Source organism: Protomyctophum bolini (assembly GCF_963924005.1).
Source record: "Protomyctophum bolini genome assembly, chromosome: 13".
NCBI classification, from domain to species: Eukaryota; Metazoa; Chordata; class Actinopteri; order Myctophiformes; family Myctophidae; genus Protomyctophum; species Protomyctophum bolini.
Genome location: NC_137874.1, coordinates 41,348,715 through 41,356,214, shown reverse-complemented (window position 1 = coordinate 41,356,214; position 7,500 = coordinate 41,348,715).

Below are 7,500 nucleotides of genomic sequence, written 5' to 3'. Positions count from 1 at the left end.
TTTTCAAAACGTAGTTCCAAAGTGCTGCACAGAGCAAAACAGCAAGAAGAAAGACACAATAACAAAATTATTTATGTACAAGTGGCTATTATTAAATAAAAACACAACATAAAGGTGGGTTTTCAGGCGTGACTTAAATAGGGGGACGGATGGGGGGCTACCCTAATGTGCATGACTGGCAGTGCGTCCCACAGTCTGGGGGCCCGAGCGGAAAAAGCCCGGTCACCTTGGGTAACTATATGGTTTGTACGAGGGACAGCCAGGAGGGCCTTATCCGAGGATCTGAGGGTGTGCTCTAATACGACACTGTATTAGATGCAGTGACTCTGTCCGTGGTGCTGAAGTAACAGCTCCCTGTAGTGTACACTGTATTAGTAACAGCTCCCTGTAGTGTACACTGTATTAGTAACAGCTCCCTGTAGTGTACACTGTATTAGTAACAGCTCCCTGTAGTGTACACTGTATTAGTAACAGCTCCCTGTAGTGTACACTGTATTAGTAACAGCTCCCTGTAGTGTACACTGTATTAGTAACAGCTCCCTGTAGTGTACACTGTATTAGATGCAGTGACTCTGTCCGTGGTGCTGAAGTAACAGCTCCCTGTAGTGTACACTGTATTAGTAACAGCTCCCTGTAGTGTACACTGTATTAGATGCAGTGACTCTGTCCGTGGTGCTGAAGTAACAGCTCCCTGTAGTGTACACTGTATTAGTAACAGCTCCCTGTAGTGTACACTGTATTAGTAACAGCTCCCTGTAGTGTACACTGTATTAGTGACAGCTCCCTGTAGTGTACACTGTATTAGTAACAGCTCCCTGTAGTGTACACTGTATTAGTAACAGCTCCCTGTAGTGAACACTGTATTAGTAACAGCTCCCTGTAGTGTACACTGTATTAGTAACAGCTCCCTGTAGTGTACACTGTATTAGTAACAGCTCCCTGTAGTGAACACTGTATTAGTAACAGCTCCCTGTAGTGAACACTGTATTAGTAACAGCTCCCTGTAGTGTACACTGTATTAGTAACAGCTCCCTGTAGTGTACACTGTATTAGTAACAGCTCCCTGTAGTGTACACTGTATTAGTAACAGCTCCCTGTAGTGTACACTGTATTAGATGCAGTGACTCTGTCCGTGGTGCTGAAGTAACAGCTCCCTGTAGTGTACACTGTATTAGATGCAGTGACTCTGTCCGTGGTGCTGAAGTAACAGCTCCATTCATACTGTATTAGGCGCTATACTGCGTGCCGAATTGAAGTGGCCTCGGTCGGCCCCAGGCCCTTTTTTCTCTCCCTGCATGGTAAATAAAAACGTCTGTGTTTACCGAGGCTAAGTGAACGCATCTCAAAGTAATGATGATGCTTCTGCCGCACGGTTGACTGACAATGTGCAGAATGGAGAGGCTCTCTTTAGCTACACACACACACACAATGAGATCACTAACCCCCCCCCCCCCCCCTCCTCCTCCTCTACACACACACACAATGAGATCACCAGCCTCCCCCCCGACCCCCCCCCACCCCTACGGTGTACACAATAAGATCACTAACCCCCCCCCCCCCCCCCCCCCTCCCCCTCCTCCTCCTCCTCTACACAATGCAGCGTGTCATCTTGTGGACCGTACTGTACTGTACTGTATATACGCAGAGCTCTTTGTGTCCGTTCAGATTACGGAGCTGTCGAGCCTGTTGGAGGGGGTGGAGGGGGTGGGGGGGGGGGCTCTATACGGTACATTGCACTCAAATTATAGATTGTCCTTTTGCTTTGCACACAATAGTGTCAATGTGTGTGTGTGTTTGTACATGTGCATGCGTGCGTGCGTGTGTACATGTGCATGTGTACATGTGCGTGCGTGTCTACATGTGCCTGTGTACATGTGCGTGCGTGCGTGTGTACAGGTGTGTGTGCGTGTACATGTTCATGTATGTACATGTGTGCCTGTGTACGTGTGCGTGCGTGTGTACATATGCATGTGTGTGTACATGTGTGCGCGTGTGTACATGTGCATGCTGTTATGGCTGGATTTCGGACACTAAACGCGTGAGGCATCAACTTCCCTTTGTAGATCTTAGACCAAGTTCCCTTGTAGATCATTCTTTATTAACGTGCACTCAGTATACACGGATGCTACTGGCTCGCAGGCCGGTCCTCCCAAGAAGCATAACATCGCAATCACAGAGGTATACTTATATACAGTCTTAATCCCACCCACAAGGTGGACCAGAATGAGAGCAGACAGGATGGGGAGGTGAATAAGCAAAGGACCATTTGTTTACACACAAAGGAAGAGGGGGGGGGGGGGGGGGTACAGGTGAGAAAAGGCTCCTGGACAACAGAGCTGACTGTCCTCAGGGTCCTGTTGCTCTCACAGGATGTTAGGTTGTCTAGACGAACCTAGTGTATTCAATGAGCTTCAAATGAGCTTTGATGATGGAAATTCCTCGTCAAATCCTTCCTCTTGTTAATTAAAACAACAGCTTAATTAAACAATAATTTGAATTTTCCATCAATATCAAAATAATACATCATAATACATTTGAACAAAATACATTGTAAGCATGGTTTAAGCAAAGGGATGACACAATGCGATTTTTTTTTTTTGAACTTTGTGCTTCTTTCCTAGCAATTGTAGCAATTTGTTGAACTTTGTGCTTCTTTCCTAGCAATTGTAGCAATACTTTCCATAAAGTTCTGTGCGGTGTCTTTGTCCCCACATTTCTCATAGAGTCGTCTCAAATGCTGTAAGTCTCTCTTCATGCGGGCTTGAGTATTGAACTGTCCTTTTCAGTGTCAGCACTCATTCTGGGTGACACACCTCACACAGTCACAGACATGCATTTCATTTGCATACCATCCCCACAGAATGAGTAGAGTCAACAAACTCACTCAAGGAAAACATTTACTTGTAAATTAGATTTACATTACTTTCTCATACCCATTCACACAGAAAAGTGAAAAATAGAAATGAGATATAGACAAACTACACATACTCCTCTATTTTTTTTTTTTTTTTTTTAGACTGACTTAGGGAAAATACTGTATGTGCACTCAATCACTAGCTCATTTACATCTATGCAACAGTGCCAGTCGTTTCGTCCCTAAGGTCAACTCACTTACATGGAGACTATATATTTGACTAATAAGAAAATCCTGTAGGCTTAACAATCCAAATTAACTTATCTAATTTACAAAGGATCCAAGAAATCCCTAAAATTGATACTAATACAGTACCCTGTTGATTTAGCACGGCAAACTATAACATAACAAATAAACCAGAAGACATCATATATTCCAAACAATATTTTCTTTCCAGGTATTGCATTAGCTTTTTTAGCAACAAACTGGCATGCTGCAGGTGTCGATTTTCACACCTTACACCTACCTCCCTTAACTGAAGGAAAGAAGTTAACATGGTATAGACATTATTTTCCATTTCATCCTATGAGTCAGGTCATCTTTGGTGTGCCTGATTTGGTTAGGAGATTTTGTACTTGGTAATGTTATTTTCTATATAACACAATTTTTACAATTTACACAATACAATTGTTTTAACAACACAGATCAATCCCACTGCCTCTCACTGTTGACAGCTGCAATGAGACACTTTCCCCTGGCTGCATCGGCGGCCATCTTCTGATAGGGGTGTGTGTGTGTGTGTGTGTGTGTTGTTGAGGCGGTGGGCAAGTCACATGCTGCTACTTTTAGCAGACTTCCGAAAAGTGTCTTTCCATTTCCATTTCACCTTCTTTTTCTTTCCATATGGATCGGAAAATAAAGGCATCTTTCTGGCCTTAGATTTAAGGAATGGAGGCGTGAACCTCTCCTTTCCTGCCAACTCTGACAGTGCGTGTAAAAACGTACGGAACGCAACTGCCGGTACTTTGGTCATCTCCTCCTTCACTGGCCGGCCCGCCGGAACCCCCTCTGGGCGCATGAGTGTGCACTCCTCTCCCACCGCCTGTCGAACGAGCAGACCCCCGACACCCTCGACGTCCGTTGCTGCTCCGACGACCAGGGTCGTGCAGGTAGGCTTCAGGGCCTCCGCAGGAGACGTCCCCCCGTCCTCGACGTCTGCCGCTGGCCCGTCTCCGGTCCCGAAAAGGTCCGCCCCTGCAGTCAGGAGCCTTCCTGCGCTGTGCACAGGAGACGCCCCCCCGTCCTCGACGTCTGTCGCCTGCCGCTCCGCTCCCGCTGGTCCTGGCCCTGCTCTCCCCACCCCGATGTCCGACGATTTCCTCCCGGCTGAAGGCTGTGGACCGTCCGCACGGGCTCCCGCAGGCACCGTCTCCTCTCCGTCTGGGCATCGACTGGCCTCCATGCAGCCCAGGTCGAGAGTCAGAGGCTGTGGACCGTCCGCACGGGCTCCCGCAGGCACCGTCTCCTCTCCGTCTGGGCATCGACTGGCCTCCATGCAGCCCAGGTCGAGAGTCAGAGGCTGTGGACCGTCCGCACGGGCTCCCGCAGGCACCGTCTCCTCTCCGTCTGGGCATCGACTGGCCTCCATGCAGCCCAGGTCGAGAGTCAGTGCCCGCTGCGAAGCTGCGAAGACAAAGGAGACCTCCGAGGAGCCAGCGGTCCGCTCTCTGCCCTTGGAAGTTCCTCCATACGATCCTCCAGTTGTCTCTTCCTCCATCCACCTTGAAAATACTTTTTTGTGGCGGTCATATTTGTCTTAAATGACTTTTTCTTACTAATTTTCTTCTCATATTTTGCAACCATCTCTTTCTTTTCTGTGGCCGAAGGGGCACTTTTTTTATTCCCCATAATGAAATACTGTCAGCTTGACGTTCTTTTCTTTACTTTAAAGCAAGCACTGTATCTTTATGTCATTCTGTGACTTATGCCAACAGTGAAACAAGGTGTCTTTGTGCTTTCAACTTAAAGGTCTCTTTTCTTTACTTAATGCAAAACACTGTATCTTTATGTTATTCTTTATGTTGTTTTACAACAAGGTTTAACAAGGTGTCTTTGTGTTTAATGCAAGGTAATGCAAGCACGGTACTTTATGTTGTTTTAAAACAAGGTTCTTTGTGCTGCTACTTGACTTAATGCAAAACAAGGTCTCTCTTTATGTTTTACAAACTTGACTTTATGCAAGGTCTCTCTTTTCTTTTTTTTTCTACTAGGCTAGATTTTATACAATAGGAGATAGGTTTTGCAAAATATGAGAATTAGCACTTCAATTGTCTGTAATCCGGAAGGTTCTCACCGTTTCAGTGTAGCCACAGGGTTTTTTTAAATCCAGGCGTTGAAACTCCATAGATGCAGACTCTTCTGTAGATCTGTCCTTTGGAGCCGTTTCGTTGAGATCTGTCCTTTTGGAGCTGTTTATCTTCCGGAGTTTCAGACGACACAGGATCCCACTTCTCGACACCAAACTGATATGGCAGGAAATCTGACACTAAACGCGTGAGACCAAGTTCCCTTGTAGATCATTCTTTATTAACGTGCACTCAGTATACACGGATGCTACTGGCTCGCAGGCCGGTCCTCCCAAGAAGCATAACATCACAATCACAGAGGTATACTTATATACAGTCTTAATCCCACCCACAAGGTGGACCAGAATGAGAGCAGACAGGATGGGGAGGTGAATAAGCAAAGGACCATTTGTTTACACACAAAGGAAGAGGGGGGGGGGGGGGGGGGGTACAGGTGAGAAAAGGCTCCTGGACAACAGAGCTGACTGTCCTCAGGGTCCTGTTGCTCTCACAGGATGTTAGGTTGTCTAGACGAACCTAGTGTATTCAATGAGCTTCAAATGAGCTTTGATGATGGAAATTCCTCGTCAATGCGTACATGTGCGTGCGTGTGTACATATGCATGTGTGTGTACATGTGTGCCTGTGTACATGTGTGCGCGTGTGTACATGTGTGCTCGTGTGTACATGTGCATGCGTACATGTGCGTGCGTGCATCATGAGTACAGTAAGTGTTGTGTTGTACCTGGTGTTTAAAAGTAAAAGTGCAGTCATCATAAATTGATCTGTTATAACGACTGGAAGTGAAGCTGCACTTCTGACTGTGACGGCAAAGAGCATTCCATAAAGTTCTGGAGCCAGAAGGGAGATCGGCTTTGTCTGCGGCTTACGGCTTTTGAATAAATACTTTTTGAATGATCTATGGGAAAAAATTATATAATAATGGGAAAAGTTCTGAAAGGTGGCGGGACTGTGACGCTCTATACAGCATTGAGTAAATATACTTGGATACTTCATAACCCACTGCTCTATATACAGCATTGAGTAAATGTACTTGGATACTTCATATCCCACTGCTCTATACAGCATTGAGTAAATGTACTTGGATACTTCATATCCCACTGCTCTATACAGCATTGAGTAAATGTACTTGGATACTTCATATCCCACTGCTCTATATACAGCATTGAGTAAATGTACTTGGATACTTCATATCCCACTGCTCTATATACAGCATTGAGTAAATGTACTTGGATACTTCATAACCCACTGCTCGGTAACATGTACAGCACACAAAGGGAAAGATACAGTTTTTTTTTAATTAATGAATTATGAGCGATGCATAATGAGAGAAAACAAGATATAAACACTATGAAAGAGGTAGACATCCATCTTCCTTTCATGAGAATTAACGACACGGTTTGTGTGTGCGTGTGTGTGCGTGTGCGTGTGCGTGTGAGTGTGCGTGTGGGTGTGCGTGTGTGTGTGTGTGTGTGCGTGTGTGCGTGTGTGTGTGTGTGCGCGTGTGGGTGTGAGTGTGGGTGTGCGTGTGCGTGTGCGTGCGCGTGTGGGTGTGCGTGTGTGTGTGTGCGTGTGTGCGTGTGTGTGTGTGTGTGGTGTGTGTGTGTGTGTGTGTGTGTGTGTGTGTGCGTGTGCGTGTGTGTGTGTGTGTGTGCGTGTGTATGTACTTGCTTGCTGTCAAGCAGAAACTAGCTCGTATCTCCAAATAACGTTCACGTTTCAACGTCGAACACAAGAGTCACGTGGCAACAAAATGAGCAGTGAAAAAAGCCGATCTACAAGCTCACAGCGTACACTGTGAGCTTGCAGATCGGCTATTTTCACTGGGCTGTGAGTAAACAATAACGATGCAAAAATGTTCAGGAATGAAGTGGTGGACCTGCGAGGTTTTCACACTGTGCCGCGCGCAGACGATATTATTCAAATGTGGATTCATGCACACTTCAGGCTGGAGAATTATGCCTGATGTGACACGTGCCTGGGCGCGTGCGTGTGCGTGTGCGCGTGTGTGTGCGTGTGTGTGTGTATGGGTGTGCGTGTGCGTGTGTGCGTGTGTGACAAAGCGGACACTTAGCTTCACTTCAAACGAGACTCGCAGAGACGAGATTAACCCTGAGCGGTTTAGGAGATGAAACATGAGAGAGGGAGAGAGAGAGAGAGAGAGAGAGAGAGAGAGACAGAGACAGAGACAGAGACAGAGACAGAGAGAGAGAGAGAGAGAGAGAGAGAGAGAGAGAGAGAGAGAAGAGAGAGAGAGATGAGTGGAGACGGATAACACACC